The sequence below is a fragment of the Drosophila melanogaster genome, chromosome 3L, assembly GCF_000001215.4.
Source record: "Drosophila melanogaster chromosome 3L".
NCBI lineage: Eukaryota > Metazoa > Arthropoda > Insecta > Diptera > Drosophilidae > Drosophila > Drosophila melanogaster.
The window spans coordinates 18,306,974-18,325,085 of record NT_037436.4 but is presented as its reverse complement, the minus strand read 5'-3'; the positions used below and the strand labels follow the sequence as shown (position 1 = coordinate 18,325,085).

At 39.1% G+C, this 18,112-nt stretch overlaps 1 long non-coding RNA gene across 1 annotated transcript; it reads left to right on the top strand.

Annotated features, from left to right (window-relative positions):
- The first annotated feature begins 1,100 nt into the window (after positions 1 to 1,100).
- Positions 1,101 to 1,502, top strand: lncRNA:CR46353 (long non-coding RNA:CR46353). Its single transcript, NR_163204.1, has one exon. It is a non-coding gene; the product is annotated as a long non-coding RNA:CR46353 (long non-coding RNA).
- Positions 1,503 to 18,112: the final 16,610 nt, after the last annotated feature.

Sequence of the window (18,112 nt, the reverse complement as noted above, 5' to 3'; positions counted from 1 at the left end):
GATCCAAAAATTAAAAGAATAAAAGGAGTTTATACATCTACGAATAGACTTATGGAAGAATGAGTAATTCTTCTATACGAAATCCTTCCGATTTCTTGCTTCTTAGCATCCCATTATTTTCATCGTAAAACATCATAAATTGAATTATACATTATGTAATCATTTCTTTAAAGCCTGTAACAAGTGTTTCGTTGAAAATGTATACCCCATGCAGTCTTAGATCTTTCGCAGCATAAAATTAAATCGAAACACAAAAGGAGAGTCCAAGGAAGTTGTACGAATAAAATTTTACGATTTTCCTGCAAGTGCACGGCGCTGGAATGGAATTAATCTCAAAGACAATGAGCATGGCGATTCGACATCGGCTTAACATATTTCACATTGTACCAAAGTGGAGGAGTGGGCCACGCCCATAAGTTCTAACCAGAACGGAAGTGCCAGGCAAATGGGGCGCGTCAATAACACTAAAAACCAATTGCCAATCGTTAGTTTTTATAAGACTTTTTCCTTCCGAGTCTCGGCCTCTTTTTTCGAATTCCTATTGCGTTGTGGAAAGTTGATGAAAACGTCAAAGGAAAACTCATTTTCACTTGTCCGAGGGCTACACAAAATGTCTGGATTGATTTTCCTTCCCCTATGAAAAATCAAAGTCAATCACCGGCAACAGATTTGGTCAAAACGGAAATGTGTCGCAATGGTGGTGTGGGTGGGGTCCTTCGGACTCTTGGCCAAATTACACATAGACAAGTTGCTTGTTGTCCTAGGAGGAGTTGTACTTTTCTCTGATGCGTCATTTGCACTTTAATATAGTCAAAGGAAATAAAATTTCATTTCGAGAACGAGACCGAAAAATTAAAGTTCGTAACGTGATTTATTTAAAAAAGTATAAATAGTTTTTAATTATTTCGAATCTTTATTCATCTTTACATACTATTTTAAATGAAATTGTTGCCACTTTTCCTTTGTGAAACAAAACGAAATCAATCCACTATTATCCATTTATGATTATGAAATTACCGCCGGCAGACAAAACCGCAGAGAACAAATGGGAGCAAATGGAAAAGCAAGCATGGAAATTGAAAAACTAAAAAGGCAAAGTCAACCGAAACCGAATCGAAATGGGAGACAGCACGTAGATTATAACGCTTATTAACATAAAACCGCAAAACCGAATCACGAGATCAATTAAAGGCCTCACAGCTAGTCGCCTTATCGATAACTAATGGATCATTCTGCCCGACAGTTATCAAAATGTTAATGATTCCCAATCGCAACCCAAACGATCCGTAACGAATTGTAATTTTTCGTCAAGCCGGAGGAAAACTCTTTGACAGCGGTCCCATGTCTTTGGATCGGTTTGGATTGGTCTTGCATGGTGTCACATGTCAATTTGTGGAAACTCCAGGACACTGGAAAAAAATGTGGAGGTTCCTAAGTAAGATCAAGCACAGAGGAAAATTCCCTTTGGCTTAGCGTGCCGAATGAAATATATTTTAAAATGTAAATCATTGATTGAATATAAAATCTTACTTAGAAGTCGAACGTCTTTAGTTTGTATTATTAACATTTGCAACATTTATAAGCGTTTTATAAACCTAAAAGGATTGTCACTTTGCCTATCATCGCCACTTAGTTATGTACTAATAACGTACTTACCCCTAAGATTCCATTTGTTCCGTTTAAAAAGTCCTTCTTATACTGCTGATTTTTCCCAGTGTAGTTCCTCCAGGGGACAGCTTTTTTGACGGCCTGACAAGCAGACAGAATCTCAGCAAACGAGCAGCACCGCCCAATGTGTTAAAACCAACCATTAATATTAATAGTCTTGTGCGTGCTGTACGTGACTTTTCCACCGAACCCTTTCTTCGGCGGCGAATCTTTGGCGAAACCTCCTTTCTTATCGTTTGATTTGTAGACATTTTATTGCTTTATTGATGCGTTCTTATCAAAAGCGCAGCGTTTTGTTTGATGGATTGTTCTCGTGGACTTGCCCACCTTGAGACCGCCGTTCCCTTGGGCATAAATCGTCAGCATTTTTATGCTGGTAGCTAGACCTCCATCACCTCGCACGCAATTCGCCTTGGGAAACTTTTTCCTTTGTCAAATTTCCAAATATTTTTCGATTTGATTGGCACTTACCACCAAGCGAAAGGGTGAACTCAACAGCAAAGCAAAACGATTCGTTTTGTTATGGGAAAATCGAGGGGGAAGTTTTGTTTGAGTTTGTTTTGGGAATTTGCCGAAACCAAATGAGACTTTATAGCCTAATGGAATGCAATTACAAAGAATTCATCAATTGTTGAGAAGGTAAGATAAACAGCTTACAATATAATGCAGCGATATCTTTGCCACCTAAGAATTCAAAAAACTTCACAATAATGTATTGTACGAAAAGCTTAAAGCCATTGAAAATATCTAAAATTAATATGCAGTACCAACTTTCCAACAACTGTTGTAAAATTTAATGTATTTCTAACAAGGATTTATATATTTACAAATATTTGTACATTATGCAGGCTCCTAAGCCTCACAATAAATTACTAATTCTCACCGAAGCAAGGCTCAAAACTTTTCGGGAAAAATATTAAATTTTACGAGCTTAATTTGTGTACGTGCTCGGCTTACTTGCAAAGCAGGATGAGATCCTCTCGATTGTCAATTATAGCGATTGAAAAGTGGCCAGCCACTTGAACAAACCAATTTTATTGATGGCCGTGCCGGAGAATTGAGCCTGGAACTAATCTCCTTAACAAGGCCAGCATTAGAGGGCTAAAGAGCGAGTCTCGTCTGCGTCTATTCATATTTCAAAAGAGCCAACTTCGCGCGGCTTTCTGGAAACCTTGCCCCGAATGGCGCCATTAAAGTTTACGATGCTGGAGGGCAGTAAAGTATGCAAAGCTATGCCCAGCTATTTTGTAATAAAGGGTATTCCGCAGACACTTGCCCAAATGTTCGCCACTTGTGTTTGGGTCCATTGTTTTGGGTCCTTCTTGGCTTCTGTGTAGTGGAAAACTGCATCGGCATCAACCATTCTTTGGGTCCCAATCCATAGATGCACTGGAAGTATTTAATAATCTTCGCATATAACTAATATATCTTTATCTATATAGTTTATAGTTCAATACTTGGATTGGATGTTACTTATAAGCTTTATTAAGACAATCATATGATTTTTTGTGTTTCAGATACATCAAAAATGCATAGTACTACATAATAATGGCTTTTGCATTTTGAGTAACATACATAAATAAAAATGCTAATATGCTGAGCTATCTATTATATATATGTGTTAAAATTAAGTAAAAGATTTTCTTCGCTGTGTACAAGTAGAAATCTATCTGAGCCGTGTCTTGCCGCAAAATGTGTTGGCATAAAATCAACAAAAGTCATCAAAAGATATGCGCGCCTCCACGCCTCCAGATGCAGTTTCATTCCCAGTCTCATTTTCAGTTTCAGTTGCTGTTGTGGCTGCAAAACTTTGCATATTAAATGTCATTCGGTAAAGTGGAATTAAGGAAGCGCAGCTCCAGGAAATGCTGAAGCCTGTCACAGCAAATTATGCTGAAGTGCGTCTGTCAGGATGCGATGCGGATCCTGTGGCTCCACATCCTTCGACTGGAGTAGAATTTTTGGCTCTGCCATTGAGCCATAAATGAAAACTAAACAAGATTTTTGGCCACGAGGAGAACATAGAACACAAGTTGCTGCAAATTTTATGAGCTAATTTTAATGAAGTTGTCGAAAGGCCAGAGGGAGGTGCAGAATAACCGTCGACTTGATGAATGTCGACACGATGCAGACAAGTTTATAAATTATGCCAGAGTTAAGATAACGTTGAGAACGTCATTAAATAATTCAATGTGTGCGAAGATAATCAGATTCGGTATATGCTTTTTGCACTGCTTATAACAAAAAAAAAAAAGAAAAATTCCTATTTTATATTTAAGATCAAAAGCGTTCTTCTGTTACTTTAAAGCAGATTCGTTGACCTTTATGCTTGAGTTCAACAGATCATCTGACCAACGTGGTTTTCAATTAACCTTCAATCAAACACCTGTATGGATATGCATTCCAGCCCTCTATGATCTTGTAACCTTTGTCACGGCCATTAGCAACCATTTGACCACACACTGGGATCCCGATCGAAGGATGCTCCTCTTAGGAATCCGTCATTAGCGGCCACTTTGCAACGCTGTGAAATCGTATCAAATATTTCCCAAAAGAAATACAGAATTTCATGCTCCATTAAATTATCATACGTTTCCCGTTTCCATTTCAGTAAGCAGCTGAATCAGAGAAGAAATCTAATTAAATTAAAATGAAATTGTTGGACTCAGAATGCGATCTCTACCCGAGAAGCTGCTACTCAAGCCCTTTGGCCCCCGCCTCTTTTTCGAACCGTGACTATTTCGATTTGAGTGTCAAATCAACATCATTATTCATTATCAAATACATTTCCCTCTTTCGATTTTTGGGGTTTTGCGGTTAGCGCAAACCGATGCCGAAATCACAGCTGGAACTATTTTTTTAGGGGGGTTATATTTAATTGAACTTTCCCCGATCGAGGGGGTTAATATGTTCTAACAAAGCAATCAATACGAAGGGCATAATTAAATAAAACTAATGATGCCAGTGACAGACAGCGCTGCCAAAGGGGCTAATGAATGGAAAGTAGAAAATAAATGGGTATGTTAGTGTTATTTATAAAGGCTTCAGTTGAGCGGCGATAAGTGGATACTATTTAAAGATCAACTGGAAAATTCGAATATTTTAGATTAGTACTAAAGAACGGAACCAAAAGTAAAGCATCAAAGGTTATAGGTTATATAGATGGGTAACCTGAAACAAAACAATTTCTCTGTATTTGTCATTACATACATACATATACATATTATATGTGCTTTTGTTTTGTGTTTTGGTCATGTTACTCTCATTTCTAAAGCAGATCCTTATTATCTAAATCGAAAACCAATGAAAGTGTTGCCCGCATCGTCATTTGATTACCAACTTCCAGCTCCACCTTTCTTCGACCCCCCGAAAATTTGGATCTGAACCAGACAGATTTTTATGTAGCGTAACTAAACGTAAATATATGAGTAGAGTGCCCTTCTCTCCCAGACAGACAGTGGAAAACGGGGAGGTGACTTTCACTGGAGTGCTGGCGGAATTAAAAAGAAATTAACACGCTTCCAGAATGTCTGTTTTCTTTTCTCCAAGTGGGTGGATGGAGTGTGTGAAGCCAAGTGAATTTTACAGACGCCCCTGGACTGGGCCTTTATCTAATTGAGTTTGTTCCTGTTTGCTTGGCTGGTGGCTGCCGTCTTAATTTTAATGCGCTCGTAAAAGCAGCGCAAAAATCGAGAACCATAAAACGTCCGACGAAACATTGAAATTAAAATAAACACATAAAGAGCAACGCCGTGTCCTCTGATGTGATGCGTTGTGATACGGCCAGATAACAAGTGTGTAGTACACATATGCATTCCTGATCCCGAGACCACCCCCACCAACCATTTGATCCGATCCGCCTTTCATTCGGGGAGTTAACTTTAACCCTGCGCCTATAAATCAAACGATGCGTGAAGTTCGTTTTATCCTGTGGAAGGAATCGAAACGGTGTTCCGTAATTTGCATGCAAGAAGGAAAAGTTGTTAAAAATGATTTTAATGGCCGTAGGCGTCACATTTTGTATGCTTGTAAAACTTTTACGAGTTATGCTTTCGTTTTTGTAATTTATTTTTAATTTTTAAATATGCCCTGCCCTTATTAACATTTCAATGGAAAGGAACGAAAGTTGTGTTCAATTCGTACATTTTGTTACTACTTTAAAATAATAATTATACCAAGAATAAACCCTTGTTTGAATTCATTTAATAATAAAGCCATTTTTATTAAAAATCTTTAAAAATCACGCATATGCTTGATTACTAACCGAAAAGTCAAATGTTAAAAACAAATAGAGCAGCAGAAATGTTCTCATTATGGCGCAGAAAACCACTAAAAACTAAATGTATTAGAAAACATATACTGTATGCATAACAAATTACATTAACTTTTCGTTTAGATTTGAGAGTGTTAAAAATCAAATTAGCAAAGCCAATTTAAAGTTCTAGTCTAGAAATTTCTCTAGACATTTTATTATCCTCATATAAGAATTAGATTCTGGTAAATAATTTTCTTTTAATTTGCTTCGAGTGGTTATAAGTCACCTCCTTTACCACCCATTGTTTCAATTTTTCATTTGCGATGGGCCCAAGCAATCCACATTAACAAGGCAAACAAAACTACTCAAGCGACAACAAAAATATGTCATTTAGAAAATTATGAAATATCAACAGGGGAAGTCCCGAAGAAACACTTAGCAGTAAATGGAAAATTATATGGTGTGTGTTTGGAGAGCTGAGGATGATGATGATTCCAGGGTAGGAAAACCAACAAACGGTAAAAAAAGGCAAATAAACATATGACAAGGCCATAAATTAGCCCGCATACTGGCATCAGGTGGAAACGCAATGATTGAAGGCCAAGAGTTTGGGTAAAAAACCCACTCACACCCGGAGCAAAGTGCGATGCGTCAGCTGGCCAAGAAACTAGCAACTAAAATGGGGAAGTTAGTGGGAGGATATGCAGGACATGGACGGGGAAATCGGTGATGGGGCTCAGCAGCTTAGGTGGCTTGTTGTCAGGCCATAAAACAAAGTGCTGTCTACAAATAATTTGACTTATTCGTGCAGAACAAATCGTACGTCATTTGTTGGGATACTTAAACTTTTCAGCTTGCGTGCATTTGCACTGCAAAAATCGGAACCAAGTTTCAATATTATACATTATATATAAACAAATTGAAATAGTCTCTGATCCAGAGTTTGATTATAACTTATTATAATAGTTATCCATATACCATATATACTTTTGGAGATTTAATTATGTGTCTATCTTGTTTATTAAATGTTTTACAAGGAATAAATCTGCTGGGACTATAGGAATGTTTTCCAAAGGACCTTTTCGAAAGTTTTCCTCTCTGTACCCCAACACCTCCTCCATCCAGTGTCTTCAACGATTGCGCAATTAATGTTTTTGCACAGCGGAAAATTATGTGCGTGACAGTCGCAGACAAGAAGACGTCGATGATATTGCCACCGGGTCTCGTCTCCTCCGATTATTTGGATAGAGCCATAAACGTTGGCTTCAATTTCCAATTGTGCGAATTCCGTAGCATTTTACGGCTCCACACATGAGCCCCAAATTCCCACTCCCCGTCAAATGGTTGCAGTTGACAGGCCAAGTTTTATGGAGCTTACAGGCTCGACGGAATATCCGCGATGATGGGTTCGCTTTTGGCAAAATGAAATCATAAATTTCGTAATTAATTTGCATATGCACTTGTACACGGTCCCCACGGATGTTTAATCATACCAAATTGGCATCATGGCTCAATTTTAATGGCCCACAAAGAGGGAATTCCGAATGGAAATTATATTCGTAGATTGCCTCTAAACTAATGAGCGGCATTGAACGCATTTCAAAGCATCATATAGGATCATTAAAACGGAGAAATAACTCAAATTTTGAACTGTCATTTTAATTGCTGTCTCTGGAATAGTTTTGGGTCTCTCGAAGGGTTGTGGTTTGGGCATTAAGAGTAATCCATTGAATTATTGAACATGGAGTTATTCAAATATATGCCTATAAAGACATTTGAAGATCCATAAAATGACGGCCAACCAAGACTTTAAAATAATCTACCTAGTTTTTTGCTAAATCATAACTGCCTGGGAAATCAATATAATTATTTATTTATTGAAAAAATGAAAACCTGTAAATCACTTTCATTTTACTCTTAAATTTAAGGCTTTTTATCATTTTAAATTATGTAAGTAACTTTAATACTATCATATCTATTATCCCCTTTCCCCTTGCTTACTTACGATTGTCAATCCCATTCCTTGGCAGATCCGTGGACAGCACGTCAACAGTCACTTCAGACTACCGAAGCTGGTTTTATTGTTATTCATTAATTTTAATGTTTGCACAACCTGCGCACTGCGAGCGCCTGCGAATTGAATTGAATTTCGAGTGGCCAAGTGCCAGAGTCTGGGCGGCCTGCGATAAAGCCAAAAGCCAAAAGAGCCAACACGGAGGGCCAATGAAGCTAAGTGCGGTTATGAACCCTTTTCGCATTTGGGCGGCAAACAAAGGATCCGGCAAATGGGTGAGCAAATGGAGCCACCTTCGGTTCCTCGTAACATTTGCGTAATGAAAGTGTGAGCTTGGAAACGAGTAAGGAGGGGAGTTCAATAAACCCTTGAACGTGCACTGAAAAATAAATTTGGTAATACTGGATACCTGGATTAATATATTTTATAATATCTATATGTGAATGGTTCAGTCAGAAAACTAAATCAAGTTTTTAAGTAAAGTAAACTGCCACATTGTAAACTGTTAGTAACAAAACATGAGTGATACAAACCTTTCCATAACAAGAGCGATTTTTCCCCAAGTGTAGCCACACAATGCTGCAGGATAACAAAACAATAGTAATCCACCGAAATTGATGCGCAACAAACATGCGAAAGGAAATCGAGGGCAATTAAAAAGCATAGAAAATGTATGTTTATTATTAGAACTAATGCCAAATGACAATCGTCCACAATGACACCCCTCATTTACCCGCATTTCGGGACTCCGCATTTTTGGTACAGTTTCGTCCCACCTGAACATATGTCATTTGGGCATTGAGTTGTCAACACAGCGGCCCGAATACCCAGTACCTGTATCAATGTCCGACTCAGACGCACTCCCCCATCCGAAGTACCATCTCCCCTGAAAGGACTCATCCCTCGGATATTTCTAGCATCTAGCATCAGAACATATGTGCGTGAGGGCGTTAAACTTGTCCGATCCCAAAAACGCAACCATGTAATTTGTTATCCAACAATTTATAATTGCATCAGCAGACAACACACGCACATGGCCAGCCCAGAAACGGAGGAAATCGAGATGACTTCGAGTCAAAATTATTATGAAGTAAACATTGTGCTATATTTGGACTACTCTCGTGTCCTAAGTGGGCAGACTTGTGACTCTGACTTCGGATCTTTCCCCTGCCTGCATGGCAAACTGTCCGATACAATTTTATGCTATGCTTAACATTTTGAACATTTTTCGGTTTTTGGTTTCTGTGGTTCCCTGTTTTCTTCCCCATTCCCCATCCCATTTGTAATTTAATTTTTCCCTTCAGAGAGAGCAGAGCAAGTTTCAGTTGATTTATGAATTTTTAAATCAATTTGACAAGTTACTTTTCAGTTGGAGTCGGTTATTGAAAAATATTTGTCTCATTTATTATTTCTAATGAGATTATTGCAAGGTTTGGGTCAATTTCATGCTTTAAGTGCACAATCTTCCCTTTGAATGTAAAGTATTGATTGAAAGTAATGTAACTGAGAGACCATTTAAAATTTCTTTATTATTAATCTTCGATGTGAAAATACCAATTTGTAATTTGCAATGCCTGGAAGATGTACTTCGTTCCGAACCGAAAACATAATTTCTTTTTTTTTACAATATTCCCACAAAAATGTTACAAGTTATTAAAAGTTTGCCATAATAGTTTGGCAATGCATGTTGGCATATACAAGTTCTGACAGCCGTGGAAAATGTGGTACATCCCTCAAAAAGAGACTTCTTGCTTACCCCCACTTGAAATTCCAGTCTTAATCGCTACTTAAAAATTGTATTTAAAAAATATCAAGCTACAAGTATCAAAACAATTCCAGGGCGTGACGAAACACGGTGAAATGTAACAACTTGCTACCCGCCCGCCTGATCGACAGCAACTTGTGCACATAGGAAACTACGGGAAACATGGACACGTTTTTCTAGTCGCCGGGCGTCGCTCTTTTGACATCTCAAGTGACGTATTACTCAATGGGTCTCTGCCTTTGGTTACGCCTGACAGAAAAAATTTAAAAAACTCCCCCACCACGAGAAGAATTACCAGTACTAGCACCACCACCACCGTCCATCATCAATCTCAAACAAAAATGTTTGGTTAAATCTCGGTTGCAGTTTTGGTTGACGGGAAGTTTAAAATGTCGAAATGCCCTTTCGCTTTTCAACTGCGATTACGGGATCTTGATGGAAGAGCGTTGGTCAGAAATTTCATGGGAAAGTGTTATAATTTAAATGGGAGAGGCGTAGTAATTGATTTGCAGTTTCGATCGGGGAAATCTTATGGGTTCGGTGAGAACGGGTTGGAAGTTTAGTGAAGTTGATTTAAGAGGTTTTAATTGGGAAGAAAGTGATTGAGTTATTGAGTACAACCAACGAAGAGACATTAATGGCAACACAAACTGGAATGCTTAAAGGTTTTTTTTTTCAATCAAACTTTAAACAATAATAAATCAGTTCAATCGGTTAAAAAAACCTATATCCGAAATGATATTCAAATACAGCATTGCTATTTTATGTCCTTCTAGCTCTTTTCCTAAACCAAAAATTCACTCCAAGTCTCGTTCGATTTTCATATTGAACCAAACTTTTTAAAGAAAATCCTCAGACCCACGGGTATCCACTGCCACCCTCATCAAACGCTATGAACCCAACTCACCTCGCTGGGCAAAACTAATTACAAAGCTGGACCGCAAAAAGCATCGTGGCCAGAAAGGAGAGTCGGAGGTGGTCCAAAAAATTGCTAGCTCGATTCGCTGTTTTTGTCAAGCGTGCAAAAATGTCAGCAAGTAAAAGGCAAAACCAGAGACCCAAAAACAGAAAACAGCACACTGAAAGCTGAAAGCTGAAAACTGGAAACCCAACGAAACCACTCGACATGTCAACTCGAATGGAAAGGACCAAGGATGGAGGATCGAGGAGAAGCTGGGAGTTGGGAGTTGCAAACTTTTTGGCGAGTGACATGAAAAGGACATGTCACACCGTATGCGCACATTAAGTGTAGCCACAATTTATCAAGCCGCATAAATCTAAATCGAGTCTGGGTTATGCCAGTCCAAGCCAGTCGCATCAAAAAGTCAAAAAGCTAATTTGCATTTAAAAGGACCCGAAAAGGACGCCACAACAATGCTGCCATGCAAACGGATACTCGAATGTGTGGATATTTTCAGCCATATATTCAATTTAATAAGCCAAGATAAATGAAGGGAAACCTGAGCCAAGCGGACTGAGACGCCGACTCCCGACTTGTCAGACGTATCCTTCCTTATTTGCATAGTTTTCGTTGGAGCCCTGGCCATTTTCCCAGTCCATCCCTCCACTCATCCATCTATATATCCTTTTCCCAGTCTGTCAATATGCCACATGTGTGCACTTGTGCACATGGCGTGCACTTCATCAAATCGTCTTCGTTCTGGTCCTGGTTTTGGTCCTCGTCCTGTTCCAGATCCTTGTCCCCAGTCGATAAGCGAGTTGTGGCCAGGTTCAGCTTGGATCGCTTACAGCGAAAATTGGAAAAGTTAAATTACTTTTGCTTATTTACGTTTAGATTTCTGACAGATATTTCGTTTTCACAGTTGCGAATTTAAAAATTTTTAGCATGTCTACTAGCACTAAGCATCTTTACCAAAATGAATCGTAAAAACTGTTGTCCAAACGAATTGATAAGCCTTTTTGTTTTTAATAAATTTCTGTCTCTTTCATTAGAGCTTTTTATATAAAGTTTTACTTAAGCAATATAAGTTTTTACATCGCATAAATTTATTGGCTATGTATTGGCTAGCCTAAAATTTTCATGGTTAATAATAAATCCACCGCAGACAACCATTGTTTGGTCCCCCAATTTTCTCTAACTGTCAAAATTAGCCCATAATCAAATAAGTTAACGAGGAGTAACCAAACTGACAATTGGCGCATATAATTGTAGCTTGGTCCGTCTGTCTGCTCTTCGCCTGCCGTGCACCGCAAATACAACAAATCAACAATCAGCAAATTTTCAAACCTAATTACATCACTGAGTCCTGCCTGTTTGGCTCCCAAACCGAAGGTCCTTCCTGGAAATCACAGTTCCGGGTCCCCGAAGTCTGCGGTCGCAGTTCGAATTCATCGGAGCGTGTCGCAAATGTCAGCCAATAGAGCAGAAAGCACAACTCAAGTGGCCACTGGACGATGGGCACTCTCCGAAGGAAAGGACATCGAGGTCCTTTGGCCATAAGAAACCCACTGAGGCGTAAACTCATTTCGGTAGGCGTCACCCAAGACTCAAATTGAGTCATTTGATTTTTCAATTGCTGCTAATTAGCCTCGAATGCCTTTAAACTATTGACAACTTGTCAAGCATGGAAAAAGTCCGCCAATTGTAACATTTAATGACAGATGGAAATAATGACTGAGGTTTGGGAAAGCTGATAAAGAGAAAGGATGAAGATTTGGAGGGAGTACGGTTTTCAGAGATGTTAAGAAGACTTAGAATGTTAACACCAAATTACTCAATTGTAAAAAGTTTTGTTACAATTATAAGTGCAGATTTTTTATAAATATTGACAAATATATATAGTTTTTACTGGTTGCTTTGAGTTTTTTGATAAAACTTAAGCTCAATTAAAATTCATGACTAGTTTACCCTATTCGCATTTAACTGTCACTCTTTCCTTAGAGTCTTAGTAAACGCTTTTGAACTTTTTACGTGTTTCCGTAGTCCACCAACCCTTTTCTAGCTTAATAGCCCCAAGACTCGTTAATGGACAGAGAAGCCTATTAGCAACTTTATTCTGCAGTGCCATTGCACCTTGCTGTCAATGGGTTTTCCTTTTTTGCAGTACTTTTATGTTGCTGACTCTTCTCCTTCTTTGTTTTGGCTAAAAGCGGACAAAACTCCGTGCGAATGACAGCTGTCAGTGGCGCTTTTGCAATCAACGAGTGCCTGTCAAACTGACAGCCTGTTGCTCGACTCTCATGCGATTTTCCGGAGCCTTTTGCCTCAGGAATTTTTCCATTGGTTTCCATTTGCAGATCAACTTTTTCTTGCCTTCGACTTGGCACTTAATTTGCACGTGTTTCTTTCCTCACACCTACGTCCAAACGCCTACACACAATGTGCGGTTGCGTTGGGGAGAAAATATTTGAGCGGGGACTCCCTTGCCATATTTCATTTCCCCACCAAGTGCAAAATGCAACAAATGTCATTAAAAACGTGGCATAAAAATATATTTTATGCGTATTCCACATCTCGAATGCACTTCTCATCCTCGTTCTATTCGATTTTATGCTGCCGAGGAAACTTTCCCCACTCATTTCCCTTTCCTTCACCGTTGCGCTCATTTTATGCTGCATCGCATCGCGGATATAAAATAAAAACATTCTGAATTTGGGAAGTGTAAAGAAAAATGTATATCCTTTGAATTATTATTAATTATTTATCAAAGCATATAATTGCTTGCCACTGCTCTTATAATTATGACTTTTAGAGATGCGTAAACGAATTTAAGGATAAAAAAAATATCAGTATATGGATTATGTTCTTAATTTTAGTTAATTAAATATAAATATTTTATTATTATTTCAATTTACAAAAAAAGTAAATGAAATTTTATATAATACCGAATGTACATATGTATTTCCTTACCTATCTGATTTGCTCGCTGGTAGCATACAAATGTACAATCCCATATACCTCTAGACTAAACTGGTACCTCGCATACAAATGGAAAGAAAAGCTGAATGGCATTTCGCATGCGTTTTCAAGATTGCGACTACTGAAGTCCGGAGGTTGAGGCCGCTGCTGAGGATGGGAATGAGGTTGAGGTTACTCGCCACCGAGGTTGAATGACCTAGGACAATAGATTTATGCTTGGGGTAGTTGTTCCATCTTGAATCCGATGCCAACTGCCCGCTGTGCTGATTAAGGGCGTTTTGCCATCTTAAAGAAGGGGTTATTATGGGTTATGGCAGCGGGCTAGGGCAGTGTGGGTATGTCCCGTTTCGATTGCTTCATTAAAGGCGGTACCGACTGTACTGGGGACCAATTTCCAGGCAATTTGCAAGCAATTTGATGGGCCAACCTGGTGCACGAGCTACTCCTAATGAGCCAAGAATTCCCAAGTAACAATGCCCCAAAGTGAAACTCCAAAATGGTACGGATTCGACACATCTGCCAACGAGTTTCGGTCTGTTAGCCGGCTATATACATATATTCGTATTCCCAAAAGCACATTAGGGCCAAGACGAGCAAAGGAGCTGCAATTCGACTTGGCTGCTCTCGCCTCGCTTTCTCTCTGCATATTAAATATAACACAAAATGCATATTAAATGGCATAAGCCACAAGCAACGAAAGGTGCATTTGGCCAAAATCCTTCGGGATGGCTTAGCCACTAAAACCTTTAAGACTTGACGGAAACGCTACGGTGTTGTAAAATTTTACAAGTCAACTAGTTTGCTGGTTTTCCGTTTTTCATTTCCCGGAATGGGATACGTGAGCTTCCGAGTCGAGTTAGTTGAACCAAGTTTATGAAGCCCTGAAGATCCCAGGCTTAAGATGATATAACTAGCGTATCGAGTGGATTAACTTTCTTAACTGCTGTGCGGAGTTTTTGGTTTTGCTAAAGCTAATTTTAAAGGTGAAGGGAAATAATTTAAGTTCATTGGGAAGTTTCATTACTGCGCTCAAAAAACATAATGGCATCAAAATTAAGAAAAGTTTCAGCACCCTTTGATAGAAGACAAGGTTCCGGAATATTATAGTAAACTTTTAATGTATTTAATAGTATTTACTTTTAAATATATTAAAATGTGGTTCCCAGCTTATTTATTTTAATATCCCTGTTTAATCATAAAATGAACTTTTCGGCCTTTGCAGCTTATCGGGCGGATGTCTCGTCAGTATGCTCTGATTGCACTTGCAGCTTATTAAGACCGAGTCTGTCTCATTTGGCCGAATCAAGGAAAAACGCATTAAAAAGGACCTGCCAGGACACACTGGCAGATACAAAAGCAGAGCCAGAGAGTTGGGGATAGGAGGCAGAAGTGCACTTTGCACATTTGCGCGTAATGATTTTCCATTAACGTAAATTTGAATTAACATCGAGTGGCATCAGGAGCAGAGGAAACGTAATTACAACACGTCCACTTTCAATTCCGCAAACAAAAATCTCCTACACCGGCAGCAGATTCATTTGATAAATGCCAAATGACATTAACTGCATAAGCCTGTGAGTTCTGCGAAATGCAAAAACCCGGAAGGTTGGAGGCTCCAGTACGAGCCTGCTGTTTATGGTAATTATTTATTTGCCACAGCCGTTGTTGGTCCATTTTGTTGGACTTTTCATCATCGCCATTAACATAAAATTTTATTATTATGTCACTGTTCTTTTCGGTTGTCACGTTGTTTGTTTGGCTACTGTTATTGCTTTGTCTGTTTTGCGTCTCTTTTTCGAAAATGTTTGTAATGGATAATGAAAGTGTTAAACTGGGACTATTAGAAGTGTGAGTTTTAAAAATACTTTAAAGTAAGGCAAGAGCAATCATCAAATTATAATCATCATCAATAGCATAATCAATCAATTAGGTATAGCTGAAGAAATACATATCTGCAGGCAAAGAACTTTCCTAAAACCGAGATAAAACCCCTTTACGCTTTGCCCATTGACTGCTTAAGTGAATTTCCTCAACCATTTTCCGCAATTAAACCCAAACAACCGGGACAAGTTCCTAATGCTAAAAGCTGAAAGTCTTCCATTCCGCCCGTTATTTACCATTCCGCGTTTCGTCTAAATAAAATCCACACCGTCTAATTAAACAAAAGCTCGAGAAGTCGAGGTGTAACCAGCATAAATGAACATTAACTTGAAAATAATAAAAGTGAAGTAGCTTTAGGAAGCCGTGGCTCGAATTTCATGGCATAATAAATGGCTCGCAGACCGATGCGAAAACTTTTCCTCCTCGTCGAGTGATGAAGTAATGAAAGCGCTGGAAGAAAAATTACAATTCACGAGCGCAGCGCAGTTATGAACTTTTTCACGGTGCTAAATAATGCACACGAAAGTGCTCAGCCAGGCAGTCAGGGGTTAAGAAATCGAGGTGGGGCAGCAGTTCTTCATTAACTTCTCCGTTGCCGCCAGATGATGATGATGAATTTTGTATAAAATGCTTAAATACCTGCAATTTAACTTTTGGCGGGTGTCGTCCATCTCCAGCGGCTGAACCCCCTGGTCCCTTAACCCCATCGCCGGTTAGGGGGTCGAAAGGAGCCAGTCTCGTCCCGGACTTTTCAATATGCAGATCCGCGTGTTTCTTTTAATTTAAATTGACTTCTCTTGGGGGCGACACGGCGATTCCCTGGGGTTATTTGGAGCTGGCCAGTCGGGTTAGAAACTAATCAAAAAGCCATAAAAACTTTACCCTGTAGAGGGTAACAATTTGTTAGGGAAGATTTTGGTCGCGCTATTTGGTATAGATTACTGTTGGAGAAGTGAGGTGCTCCACCTAATTTTTATTTAAAAAAATTGGTCCCCTAAAATTTCTATTAAGCATTAAGTCCCGAAATTATATGAATATATTTAGAGGTACACTTATAAAAACAATATATAAAATAGTGTATGAATCAAACCTTTAAATTAAAGATTCGAGTTATTACAATCCTCATATTCTCATATTCGGCAGCTACTTGCTTTAAGTTTAATTGAGTTTCAGACTTGCACTGTACAGCAACTGTCACTGCAATTGTGCATACAAGTACACATAATTAATTAAGGAACTGACATATACCGCCTCTTGCCATCCTGCAATCCCTGTAAAAGCCCCTCATTGTCCTTTTCTTCGCGCAGTCATCATCATTCTTTCCCATCCTTGTGCTAACTGAAATGTCAAAAATGCAAGTGACAAGTGTGAAAAAAGGACGAGCTGAGGAAAAACAAAAGCCAAATGAGGACACACATGGCCGAGGGGGTTGTGGTGGTTTTTCCGGTTGCAAATAGGGGGGGGGGGAGACTTCCATTTTCCGAGGGACTCTCCCTTATGCCATTGTCTGCTTGAAGACGCAGCGCGTTCGTGCAAAGCAAAATAAATTGAAATTTTAAAATGTATGAAATTAATTTTTGGCGTCGGTGACTGGGCTAAAAAGTTCTCTCCAACGCCTCAGATGATATCACATGATTATTTATCTGTTACGCACACTTACACTTTGCCCGACACATATGCAAAGGACGTGTGTCCTGGTCCTTTCCAAGTCTCGTGTCCTGAGCCTGACACTTGCCAACACACTTTGTCAAGTTTTTAGTATGTTGTCAGCGATTTCCCACTCCTGTTTGGTACTCTGACTTTTTGTCTTAGCCCTTTTAAGCCATTTGTCAAACACTTGGCATGACGTCATGTGTGGATGCGAATCGAAGGGGAGTTCTTTTGCGACATCTTAGGGTATTTACAGCTTCGTTTTGGGCAGTTAGCTGCCTCCGCAGTTGGGCGAAAATTTACATATAGATTAGCAGCAGCACAGACACACCAATGGCCACTAGATGTGGACCTTCAATGCACTTTATCCGGCCCTCGACCGATTTTGATGGCGGTGATGATGTCTGCAGTGCATAAGTGGAAATCATTAAGGGGCTGGCCGCATCTTGTAAACCGGTGCGTAATCCTGCAGACCCAGCCAAACCAACGACACACTGAAAAAAATCTTAAATAAATGTTTTGTGTGGCTTAAGAAATATGATATTTTAAAAGTGGCATTGGGTATAATTAAAATATTATTTTAATATTTTAAGAACTCTTTTTACTTTTTAATTGCTTAGAAATTTATAAAATTAGTTGTAAGGCACCACTCTTTTGAACTTTACAAGTTTTGAGTTTTACATAACGTAACGTGACAACTGGACGTGTATTAAACTATAATTGTTCTTGAACAAGCTTTGGTTTTTTCTGAGTTCACAGTCAATTGTTTACAGAACAGAACTGGCAGCTCGGCATTGTTACCATTTCCGTTCCGTTTCTCTCTCTCTCTCTGAAGCCCATTGTCCAGGGGCTGGAAATCCCCTGACAACACTTTGGCCCTTTCACTATGTGAAAAAAGAAAATTTCTGCGAGCAATCCTTGAACAATGCACGAAATAATTGCACAGACCGGACTGCGAAACCGGGTTGAGTGGTGGAGGCGGAGAGTTGAGGTCCTTGC